General features: G+C 46.4%; 1 long non-coding RNA gene across 1 annotated transcript; it reads right to left on the minus strand.

The window, feature by feature from the left end:
* Positions 1-8,688: 8,688 nt before the first annotated feature.
* Positions 8,689-12,003, minus strand: LOC143692002 (uncharacterized). Its single transcript, XR_013179848.1, has 3 exons — positions 11,513-12,003; positions 10,605-10,802; positions 8,689-9,188 (listed from the first exon to the last, which is right to left on the minus strand). It is a non-coding gene; the product is annotated as an uncharacterized LOC143692002 (long non-coding RNA).
* Positions 12,004-12,821: the final 818 nt, after the last annotated feature.

Consider the following 12,821-nt stretch of genomic DNA (forward strand, 5'->3'; position numbering starts at 1 on the left):
GGCAACATTTTGTTGAAACTTGGAAAACCTTTGTGAGCTTTACAAAGTCATTTCAGGTTTTACTCATGAGACTTAGACATACAGAAAAATAGCATATAGCATATAATTAGCAAGTATAAATTAACTAAATTGTTTAATTATGTATATAAATTAATATTGCAATTACCTTATTACCTTCAAAACTCCAGCTTGCCCAGGAGACTTTCTGACTGAAATCCAGCTGTGCTCTGACTGTTTGTTTGGTGATTTGGTAAAATGTCAATGTCCTAAGGGTTCAGCTTTCCGTGCACAAAATCATAACCAGAGAAAAGCAGCAGGTTAATTTTTTAAGAAGTTATCAATAAAGCTTTTCCTGAACTGCCAGCATCTCAGTATGTCTGTATCAGGGTTTTCAGTATAGGTATTTAAAACTCTCCAATTTCTACTGTATCTTTTTCCCCTGACAGATGCTCAGTGAATATTCCCATTTAATGCTGAAGTTAATGAGAATTCTGCTGTTGACTTTAATGTTAAAGGATAGAACTCAGCTACTCAGCTACTAAGATCACAATAAAACTGAAATCTCTTAACCCTTTAGAACTTGTCTTGTAAGAGATGTCTGCATCCCTCAGGTGCAGGATCGGGCATAAGGTAAAGCACAATGTCTCTACTCACTCAAGTTGGGCAAGTATTAACATCTCCAGCTGTATTCTAGTCTTTGGATACACATGGAAGGTATACTTGTGCAATGTCAGGCCAAAGGTTTAGGAAAGGAAATGTGAGCTGATATATATATTAGTATATATATAGGTATATAGTATATATATTAGTATATATGCTATATATATTAGTATATTTGATATACTTTGATTAGTATATACTAATCAAAGTAAGGTTATTTGTGTGTTTGATTAGACCAGGCAGCACAGCCTGAACTAAAGACTTGCCTTGTAGATCTGTTCAAGCAAAATATTTTATTCCAGTTTTAGTTGATTTTAATATTAAATATAGACCTTTTTGTAACATAGATCTCCGTATGTGTGATTCCTTGTCTGGATGTGACTTGAAATCTTGAGCTACAGCTTTACAACAACGACAAAAATGACCATATAGTCATGGAACATCCACCACACTTTTTTTGTTTAAGTTACAATGAAAGTAAAAAGTAGATCAGCAGGTACCTTAATAGTGCATGGCTTTGTGAACTTCTCTGACCATGGCACAGCATTCTCCATGGATAGTGCATCAATCACTGCAAAAGACTAAGGCATTATTCCTGGCTTTCAGAAGCACAGCCTGGGCCTTGTGCTGTTTGTGCAGACAAGTACCGAAAGAATGTCATTTGAGAGGGAGAGTGGGAACTGAGTGAAGAGAGGGGGCCCTTGTATGGGGAAGAGAGAAGAAAAGAGAAAGGAAGAAGTCTCAGATGCTGGAAAGCAAGAGGACTTTTAAGCTGCCAAGGATTTAACAAAAGCAATCCTGAGGTTATCCAAGAGGAAGTGAGTTTCTTATCATAAATAAACAGATGATTTCATGGGCATGCTCTGGATCTCACCACACTTCTATGTGTATCCTATTAAGTGGTGTTTAGTCTCTGACTTTTTCTTGTGGAAGGATCTCTTCTGCAGAACTTCACTGAAGTCTGCACATTTCACAGGGCATTTTTGTGGATGTGGAAGAGTTCAGCAAATGTCCCATATATTTACAGTTACAGTACTCTTTTCTGATAATGGAATGAAAGACATCGATAGATAGATAGATAGATAGATAGATAGATAGATAGATAGATAGATATAGATAGATAAGAAATTGAATACTCTATAATTGTGAAATCTAGTAAATATAGGGCAGTCTCTGTATTCTTCAGATACACAGAGATTAAGTTATTTCTAAAGATGTGTTTTATCAGCAGAAAGCAGTAAGATCTAGAGGTATAGGTAAATAGACAACAATTAAGTAACTGAGGCTGCATTCTGTACTTTGATTGCAGAATTCCTTTGAGTATATCTTTCTGCAAGAAATCCAGTGCAGCTGCTTGAGAAACTTCTGGCTGTGGCATGAGTAAGAATAGGAAGCTGCTAAAACTTTGGCTGGCTGCTAGTACTGGTTTTGAGTGAAGTCTAGGAGAATGTCCTACCACAAAAGACAGAAAGGTTTAAAAGCTGAAAAGCAAAACAAATCGGGAGATTCAGAGTCACTCATCTTAAGAAACAATGTGCATTATACCTATAGGATGCGATGCTGAAGTAGATTTATGTTTGCAAAATTAAGAAGTAGTTGGCAACTGAATGATCCCAGACAGAAATAGTCAGGAAAGAAAGGCACACATTACCAGTATTCTCTCCTAAAACAACCATGCATTTAGCCAGCAATTGCCTACTAGCAGTGTGTGCCTGCCATTTTATGAAGTTGGAGGACACAAACATAGCCAACCCAAGAGGTTAAATGGAGAGGTTGGAGCATAACTTTTTATACACTTCAGCTTGAAAATAGCATGGTAAAAGAGGGCCTCTGATTTGATGCTGCCTTCTCTGGAATGTACAGTGCAACTGGATCTAAATTTTGGGAGAGTGCCCAGTTTCAGATGTCTAAAGCCTCTGTTGAAAGCAGTGGAGACTATACACTGCCAAAGTTTTATGTATGCAACTGCAGATTGATTGCCTAATGGCAGTGGTGGGCTTTGATCATGAATGTCTGGAGAGAGAAGTCTCAGTAGGCGCCCTTTCCCCCATTTTCCCTTTACCCTTCTAACTCCTAACTCTACTATTTTTTTTCTGTTTTGCCCCTGCATTTACTACAATCCTTTCACTGATATCTGAGATATAAAAGTTCCTCTCCCCAAAGTTCTTTTCTTTAACAGCTTGCTAGTTGAGGACTGTGCAAGAGTAGTTAACTGGAGAAGGTGCAAGGGTATGCAATTGCTCTAACACATTGTCTATTTTGGGCTTTATGGGTGAGAGAAACAGATGAAGATAATTTCCTCTCATTTTCTGTTTCTTATTAGTAAATTGAGAGGAATTCTTAGGTACAGAACATCCAAGTGGGATCATCATCTCTATGCAAAGGAAAATTATTTCCTTACAGTTTGGTCAATGTGTGAGTCAGAGTCACATAAAAGATGTAATAAGCTGCTTCTGCTTGCAATTAGAGGTTTTGTTCTGATGGCAAATTAAAATTTCAGTCCAGTAGAATTAGGTGTGAAATCTTGCAGATTTCCAGCTAACTGTATATTGTGATTCCATTTGGCAGCTAATAGGACTCAGAAAATTACTTTTATTGGCCTGTACTTTCCATTTTACATACACTTCTGGAATTGTGCGAAATGACAGCAAACTGCCATAAATATATCTTTAGTCTATATTCACTTCTCACTTCCTTCCTTTAATGAAAAGAAGGGAAACACATCAATTTTTATTCCTTTTTACTGAAAAAAGAGAGTAGCATTCTTAATACTTACATGTCTAACAGATGGAATGAAATTACAAAGAAATGCCTGAGAGTATATGTTCTGTTTTCTAGTGAAAAGTCTTGCACAGTCTAAGAATTCAAACATCTTTCGGTGTTTTGTTTCCTTTTTTTTTTTTTTTAAATCACACTTTCCTTAAAATCAGCCTGTTCATTCTTCTTTATATCTGCAGTTATGGGGAATCATCTCAGAAGCTTCCAATTCTGCCACAAAGACAGATGTTTGAACAATTCCCTCCTGCTTAGTATCAGCTGTTCAGCAGAGCTTGCCTCAGAAATAAAGTACCAGTTACCACTAATTCTGGCTGCCTTTTCAGGAATGATACAGGGAATTTTTTAATAAAAAAGCTACCTTTGTTCTGAGGGTTAACTAGAAAACCCCTGGCAAACACAGATTCAGCTCATCACCAGTAGAATTTGTTTGGGCTCTTTGCTTTTAAACTTGCAGACCAATTAGTATTATTTTTATGAAGACATGGTGGGATCATCCCAGTGAGTCCCCCATGAATTCGGCATCTCTCCCTTTTCATCAGGCGTGATGAATTCATTTCTTTGTTGAATAAAAGCAAAGAGCAGGGCACTTGAGAAAGAATGTAGGTAGCCTTGGTGTGGTCTGCTGTAGGTGCAGAGTGAGGTAGCAAATCTGATGCTCTATTCAAAGATAAACAGTCTTGAAGGTCTAGTTGAAGATGTTCCTCCTCATTGAAGAGGGGTGGACTAGTGAACATTTAAAAGGTCCCTTCCAACTCAAACTATTCTGTGATTCTATGGAGGCTATACCACCTGTGTTATGAGTAAGACATTGTTACTCATAAGTTATTTTATATATATATATATGTAACACATAAGTTAGTGTCCTTAGGTGCGTATGTGAAGAGGATCTAAAAAAATGAAATGAAAAACACTCAAACCAGGTGAGGATATAGTGTCAGTATGCTTTTCAGAGTTACCATGTGATTTGCTCTAAATAAGTTTTACAAGGAGTGGCATAAATGTAAAAAAATATACTTTTCTGTTTTCCTTTCTGTTGGTCCCTGCCTTAACATTATAGGAGCAGTTCTTCTCCCTCAGAATCTGAAAGCCTTCTGAGAGATGAATCACAAAAGTAAAAAAATTAAAACAAACCTGACTTTGCATACTAGAATCTTGACCAGGGCAGGGAGGAATATAAAATTCCCTAGAAATGAACTCCCATGAAAAAAAACATAAAAAATTAAGTATAGAAAATCATGGCAATCCAAATATATGGTAACAAAACATGGAAAATCATTTTTGGAAGGAACCCATTTCATATTTATGAATTAGGATGACCTCTGCATAATTCACCAAAGTTCTTATTTTACCACTCCTGAGCTCATAAAAGAGGGTATATTTCATCCCAGGGGTAATGTTAAGATACTTTGAGTTAAGCCCAGAAATATGTGCTCAACATCCCCCATTAACAGACGGGGTGGAGCCTTCTGCATAGGACCAAGTCTTGAGTAACCCTTTCACAACCTTCCTTCTCTCATGTCTGCCTCTGCTGCTATGGTCTGGTCCGAAGAAACTTTTATGTGCATGACATGACAGCCTATGTGGCAACTGGACTTACTGGAATCCCTGTGAGAGGTCTTCATTCACACTTGATATTGGCTCGTAGGTATTAGGCAGTTATTGGTGGACTAGAAACACCATTATTCATTTCTTTCCCTTTGTGGGCCACAAAAGGAAGGAAATTAGCATAAAAAAGTATGGCATACTGTGACCATAAGTATAACTAGGACAACTACTGTAACATGGGGTGGCGTCCAGCTCTGATAAATTACACCAAAATCTAATTTGGCTTCTCTAACAGCAGGCATCAGAAGAGTCATCCTTGCCCCACCTGTCATCTCTAAATAGGCCATATGTTCCTCAGCTCCCAAAGGTGCATGACAAATTCCCAGATAGCAACTCTGTTTGGAAACATAGGGAAGTTAGGGATGGACATATTCAAATAGCAAGGGAAAAAGACCATCTCCCTTTCTTCTTCCCACTGCCATTAAAGGGGAAATAGGCCATCACCATGGCATTCCTCAATCCTCAAGAAGAAATCTAGGTACTTCATCCTTTCTTGTTAGGTCCCATTTCCTCTTATTCTTGAAGATGCCTCTTTACTGTGGTCACATGTATGTCAATCAAAGAACTTCATTTTAGATTTTAGTCTAAATTTCCATTAGTAAAGTTCTGTAGTAAGGGGAGAACTGTATTTCATTTCATAGCTATGGTAGGAGCTGATGCTCTCCATTTTGGTGGGTTGCACAATTCTGCCAAGCTTATCTACCTAAAGCAAAACAGAGATCAGATGTGGCACACTGTCCCTCATGGAGGCAGTTCCATACTGGTGAAACACCTCTGTTTCCTGAAATGGGACCACCTGGCTGACTTTGAAGATCTGATTGCAGGACTGAGTTAGTAACAGCGATGACCTATAAGCAGCCAATTGATGTCAGATTTGAGCTGATTAAGAAATCGGGAAAAGGGTGGGAGGTGTAGGTCCCCACAAACAATGATATCCGTCCATGACGAGATGGCATCCTGGAGCACATGGTGCAAAACTTAGACTGCAGGAAACTGACAGCTCTGTGCAAAAGTTCTGCATAAAGATCTCTGCAGGCATCAAACTCTCTGGAAAACCTGCCAAAATGATTCCATAGAACATTATTTTTCAGTTTAATGAAGAAGCAGCATGCAGCAATACCCAGTAAACAGTTTTAAGCTCTCACCATGACTCAGTTAATTAAAAACTAACATGAATTCTGGAGCCTCAATACAAACTTGTGTCCATAATCATTGTGCGGTACTAGGGAGTCCAGAGTAGAACAAGATTTTAATCATTTCAAAGGAGCCTATAAAACTAGTAATTTTTCCATTGCTTCCCTTCCATAAAGTGAAGCTTATGGTTTGGAGTCCGGTGAACCGGCGTTTCAGGGACGCCATGGGGAAAGCCCACAGTGCTGCCTTGGGGAGCTGTTGTGGCCCAGGGGCACAGAAGAACATGAGCGGACTCAGCCCCCGGCCTAGGGGTGAGGGAGGTGGGCAGAGGGCAGAGGGCAGGGCTGCAGCCCCCCAGCTGAGCGGTAAGGGAGGTGGGCAGAGGGCAGGACAGGCCCCCCGGCCTAGGGGTGAGGGAGGTGGGCACAGGGCAGAGGGCAGGGCTGCGGCCCCCGGCCTAGGGGTGAGGGAGGTGGGCAGAGGGCAGTGGGCAGAGGGCAGTGTGCAGAGGGCAGTGTGCAGTGGGCAGAAGGCAGAGGGCAGAGGGCAGTGGGCAGAGGGCAGAGGACAGAGGGCAGGGCTGCAGCCCCCCAGCCGAGCGGTAAGGGAGGTGGGCAGAGGGCAGTGGGCAGTGGGCAGAGGGCAGAGGGCAGAGAGGGCAGAGGGCAGGGCTGTGGCCCCCCGGCCGAGCGGTAAGAGAGGTGGGCAGAGGGCAGAGGGCAGAGGGCAGTGGGCAGTGGGCAGAGGGCAGAGGGCAGAGAGGGCAGAGAGGGCAGAGGGCAGGGCTGCGGCCCTCCGGCCGAGCGGTAAGGGAGGTGGGCAGAGGGCAGAGGGCAGTGGGCAGTGGGCAGAGGGCAGAGAGGGCAGAGAGGGCAGAGGGCAGGGCTGCGGCCCTCCGGCCGAGCGGTAAGGGAGGTGGGCAGAGGGCAGAGGGCAGTGTGCAGTGGGCAGAGGGCAGTGGGCAGAGGGCAGTGGGCAGAGGGCAGTGGGCAGAGGGCAGGGCTGCGGCCCCCCGGCCGAGCGGTAAGGGAGGTGGGCAGAGGGCAGAGGGCAGTGTGCAGAGGGCAGTGTGCAGTGGGCAGAGGGCAGTGGGCAGAGGGCAGTGGGCAGAGGGCAGTGGGCAGAGGGCAGGGCTGCGGCCCCCCGGCCCGACCCTCCCGGCGCGGAGCCGCAGGCGCAGGGCGCAAGGGGGCGCGCGGGGCCCGCGAGGCAGCGCTGCGCGGTCGCGCATGTGCCGCGCCCGGGGCGTGCGGGGGCCGCTTCGCCCCGCGAGGCAGCTCGCGGGTGTCGCCGGCGGCTGCGGGACACTGAGGGCCACTGGCCAGATCGGGGGCTGTTTTCCCAAGGGGAATGGAAATCTCGGGCGCCCGAAAAGCAGTGCCGGCCGAGGCCGCGCCCGCGGTCACGGCGCTGCGGGGGCAGGCGGCAGATGGGTTTTGGGGTGGGGGCGAGGAGGGGTGCAGCGCAGACCCCGGGTGCGGCCGGCGTTCCCGCCCCGGCGGAGGGAGCGTCTGCCGCTGGCACCCGCCGGGAAACTGCTGCCGCTCGCCCGCCGGCTTCGGCAGCGCGGTCTGATTCCGCCGGCGCGCACGATTAAATGCGGGAAAGCCTCGAGACGGTCTGTGGATGAAAAGGAGGGCTGGGCACTGCCCCGGTACAGCCAGGTGCCCGCCGTGCCGCAGGCAAGCAGACCCGCTGGCGGGTCGGCGGCGGAGACCGCAGGAATCCCGCCGGCCTGAGTGGGCGGGAAGTGGTCTGTAAGGTCAGGGGAGGATTGCCCCACGCTCCCGGAGGCGGAGGTGGTGCGTGTGCGATAAGGCGGCCGCGGAGGGCGATGGCGAGGAGGTGCGCGGGGCCCGTCGCCCTGGCCAAACCCTGCCGCCCGCACTCGGCTCATCGGCAGCGAGTACGACGCGGCGTTGGAATCAATCTTCCCGAAGGCTCCCGTGGTGAACACCGGATGCACGTCCTCCCGCTACCCATCATCCCCAAACTATGTTTGTGGGCTCCTTGCTTTGTGTCTAGCCTCTTTATGGGGGCTTTATGTTCCAGCGCGGCAGCCTCTGCGAGGAGCGCTGTGCCGCCGGGTGCCCACGTCGGCGCTGCCCTCGCTGGGAAGCGCCGGTGCGGGCTGCAGCCCCCGGTCTGTGCCGCGGCGCAACCCCGCCGCCCCTGAGCTCTCGGCGCTCTCCGTGGCTCCCTGGGCGTGTGCCCGTCCTCTTGTTTTAAATACACCGGTCCCGCGGGATGTTGTAACAGCGAAGTAAATACAGATACAAATATAAGGCGCCTAACTTGAAGAACAACGTCAGTGTTGCACTGTAAAAATAATTGATCACTGTTCTTCAAAAAACCATCAAAAAGCAACTAAGGTGAATTAAAAATAGAGAGGAATTAGAGGCTCTAATATTTGAGTGGGCTCTACAGAATCACACGATGTTACTGCACAGCAATAGTCGGTATCGAATTTATCTGAGTGCAGAAGCAGAAAGAAATAACCTTTCTTTTACTTCTCTGTACAATTTCGGAGCCTTAGTGCTGAAATTAGGGTAAGTGGAAAACAATGTGCATTTTTACAAGGAAAAAAATGCCCACAGCTGTTGAAAAACGACGAGCGGTTAGCAACACACAAAACATCACGAAGACAGTAGGGTTGTTAGGCACAGGGCATATTTATCTGGATGGCTGCTCACCCAATTTCTTCATAACAAGCACTATTTTTATAACAAAGACTTTATTGGTCCTTGTCATAACAATAATCACCATATGACCAGGATTTTGTCTCTTTCACTCGTGAATAATGATGGTGTTCTGTTACCGAGAATGTAATGATTTGGAGCTACAAAACTCGGATTGTCATCTTTTCTAGATGCTCTCTGTACGTGCATTTCACCCTCGTTTTGCAAAAAACCCTACTTTGCACTTATTTTATTCGCTTGACTTCGTTCAGCTGCTGGCCTCTGGCGAAGGAGGGCATCCTACCCGGCTATTCTCTGGTGGTACAGAAAATCCTGTGAAGAAGATTGCAATGTTCAGGCACTTGATTCAATGCAGTGGTTTTGCTAATGCATGCGGGTGTCCAGACGCAACTGATAAAATAACTTTCTAAATCTGCAGCCATGACTGCAGTTGAAAACTCTTGTAATAACCCCTACACCTCAGACTATACCTGTGCGTGCATAGAAATGTATACAGCATTATGACCTCAAGGATACAAGCTTTTAAAATCTAGATCAATATAATTCTCTCTTTGGGAAGCATCATTTGATAGAAATGTGTATCTCCCTTTCCCTTCCTTCTCTCCTACTTTGTTATGTCCCTTTATAACACTATTTGCATTCAGGTTGGACGGTTTGTAGCTAAATACCGAGACAGGTTTTTAAAATGGTCACAGAAGTAACATCATCTGGAACTCCTCGGCGGACGCGGGAGGAAAGGGGGCAGGGTTGAAGAACATTTAAACGCACTTTACAGCGTTTAAATGTTACTCTGTAACCGCGACAGTGGCTGCAGAGCTGCAACTGGGAACGGAGGAGAAAGGAGGGGGAAGAGGGGGAACAGGGCTATTTAAGTGATATTTGAATCGGATTCACATTTTTAGTGCTGTTTATCAAGTGCATATGGTACTCCCTGAAGCTGTTCAGCAAGTGCTGACAAAATATACCTGTCGAGGAGACAAGAAAACATAGGAATATTTGATTCACCTCTTACTTATTTTGATAGCTGGGCACACCATTAATAACGTCATAAAGGTATCACCTACAGTAGATTTACCATTTGTAATGGTTTTTAATATTTAAAATTTTTATGTTTAATATTTGGGGTATTTTCCTGCAATACTATAAGCGTTTCTTTAGGTAGGCAAATGCTGCTGTCTACTTAGTTCAGAGTGACTTGCCAGGCTGAGGAAGCCATTTCCTATAACAGGTACTTTGACAAGGATAACCAACAGTCTTTTATATCAAAGAGTAGTCAAACCGCAGTGAGATTCAAAGCAGAGAATGTTGGAACATTTTGTTCCAGCGAAGGAGCTAAAAATAACAGCCCCTCCCAGTGTTGGAAGGGGGTTGATTTTCACATTTGGAAGGGCAAATAGAAATCAGATTATTAATATAATCAAACAGAAAAATCTGCCCGGAGAGGTGAAAGGGGAAAGTTCTGAAGCGTCAGTGCTTAAAAACAACCCCAAAAACCAGAGTCCAGAGCCAGGGCTCTGAACGGGATTTGATGGGTTGTTGGGAGATTTAATAATTTTGTACCTTCCTCATGGCACATCAGAACATGGTGTTTGAACTAGGTCATGGTAATGCCAAATTGCACAGCCAAGTGTAATGCTGCTCCAGCTGTTCTGCCACTCGAAGCCAAACGTGAAATTCTCATTTTCAGCCCGAAAGGAAGCTCCTTCCACAGCCCCATGTTTTACTTACCTGCAGGACAGGCTCTCTAAACATGCCAAAAACTGAGAAACTGCTTTGACATATATTTTGGAGATCAGACGCTAAGTGTGGTGCACGTCAATAAGGGAATGCCTAACAACATGATAATTACACCATCCACGTTACTGAGATATTTGGTTAGAGTCTTTCAGCATCCACGGTGTGGGAAAAGAGAACTTTAGTTGCGGGCTGCAGGAGAAAATAAAAGCAAAACAACATCATCAAAACCCCAGACGCCTACGTTTTTAATCTCCCAATCACTTTTTCTGCAAGCAGGGAAATCTTTCCCCTTTTCCAATAAGCGTGCTTCCACATAGCTGTTAGTTCCCTATTTTCGTGAGCGGCTTGGGGGTTTGTTTTTGGATTTGAACGTTTTAAGCACTGTAGTGACGAAGAATGGTATTAACAGAGCCGGCGGCAGCCCAGCGGAGCGGCGTTGTTCCCCAGCGCCCGTCCCCGCGAAGAGCTGCCCTGCCCCGGGGCACGCTGCCGCTCTGCCCCGCGGCTCCGGCCGCAGCCCTCGAGCATCCGGGCTCAGCTGCGCCGTGCCGCCAGCCCCGGCACCCCCGCCAGCCGCCGGCCCCCGGGGCCGCCGCCCGCCGCAGCCAGGCGGGTCGGGGCTCCGTCTCTCCAGTCCCCCCGGCACTGGACGGCAGCCTCGCTGCCCTCGTGCTTATTACCTTATTTTCATCTGGTTCTATGACACAAACTTTGTGTGGTGTGTGCCCCCTTCTCCTTCCCCCGCCGCCCACTCCCCTCCTCCGGACACAAACACGAGCTCTTCTTGATTCGGCTCCTTTGCACCGGGATGGGGCGGCAGTCCCGGCCTGTCCCTTTCCCGGGGACAAGAGGCTTTCCTTTCCCCATGCAGGGAGCCGGGGCCGGACTTTCACCCTTACCTCTCTTTTCGCCTGTTAGGAGCAAGGGAGTCCCGCACCTCCGGCCGCCTGCCCCAGCCTCCCTTCGAGTCCAGCCTGCGGGATTTCCAGCTTTCCCCCCTTCTGTCCTCCCGTTTGTCTGCCCGCCTGCCTGCCGCCTTTTTTATTTTTCCCGTCAGTGACTTAAGCCCAAGCCCAAGGAGGCATAAGAAAAAATACAGCCGTGTGCTCCAGGTCTATAAATACAGCTCGGAGAGAGCGTCCAAAAGTTTGGAAGGAAAGGAAGAAGGCGTACGGAGACAAAAGCCAAGCACCGCTCCGCTGCTGCCGATGCTCTGGTTATGCTCGAGCTTCGCGGCGGCGGACCGAGCCCGTTCGCTGCTTGTTTGGGTGGGATTTTTTCGGGAGCGGCGGTGGCGGTAGAGTGATCGGCGCATTCATTATTTCAGCTTTAAATATGTGAATTTTAGCCACAAATACCAGTCGATCTATCAGCCAACTTTGCAGCTGCTATTGTGAGAGGAAACTTTCCTAATGCGGCTGAAGGCGCTAGTGGAGGGTGATTTTTTCTTGCTTTGTTTTGGTTTTTGTGGATTTTTAAATTTTTTTTTTTTTTTTTTTTTTTTTTTTTTTTTTTTGGTTTTTGTTCCTTTTCCATCTAGTGAAGCCTAAGTGTCTGAACATTTCCTTGTTCCCTCTGTGTTTTATGTATCCCTCGGAGAGAGAGACAAAAATAAATAGTCGTGTCTTAAAAGGAGGGGTAGCGGCGCCCCTACCTGCTCTGTGTCGTCTTAGACGATACTCTCTTAGAAAGAGTATCCTGCCTTTGGAACACGCCTAAGTAAGTGGTGCTGCCGTCGCCGTAAAGTAACACTGGGATGCCAGAGAGGAAATGACCAACACATGTCCGCTGTATCCTAAGTATTTATTCACGTTAACTGCTGTCCTCTTTATCCTACGCAAGAAATTGGTATTGGACTGAAAATATCACTCTTTCTCAGGAGGAAGCAATACCAGTTCAGAATAATAACGACAGAAAGAGTCAAAGAAATGTGCACTGAGTGAAACAGGAAGAAACCGACCCAGTTTTGGAGTTCGTCAGTTTGGGAGATTGAGGTTGTGAGGAGGAAGCAAATCCGAAGTTAGGGAATGAAACTAGCAAGCGGAGAAAGTGAGTTCAGTTGCGCAGGCAGCCTTTGAAAGCGCAGGGAAGGACATGCCAAGCTGCCCTGCAGCGAGAGTGTGAAGCGGAAGCAGCGAGAGGCCGCAGAACAAGCGGAAAGATGCTGCCCGGAGCGGCCGCCCGCCTCCCCCTCAAGCTGCCCAGGAC

Source organism: Agelaius phoeniceus, chromosome Z (assembly GCF_051311805.1).
Source record: "Agelaius phoeniceus isolate bAgePho1 chromosome Z, bAgePho1.hap1, whole genome shotgun sequence".
Taxonomy (NCBI): Eukaryota; Metazoa; Chordata; class Aves; order Passeriformes; family Icteridae; genus Agelaius; species Agelaius phoeniceus.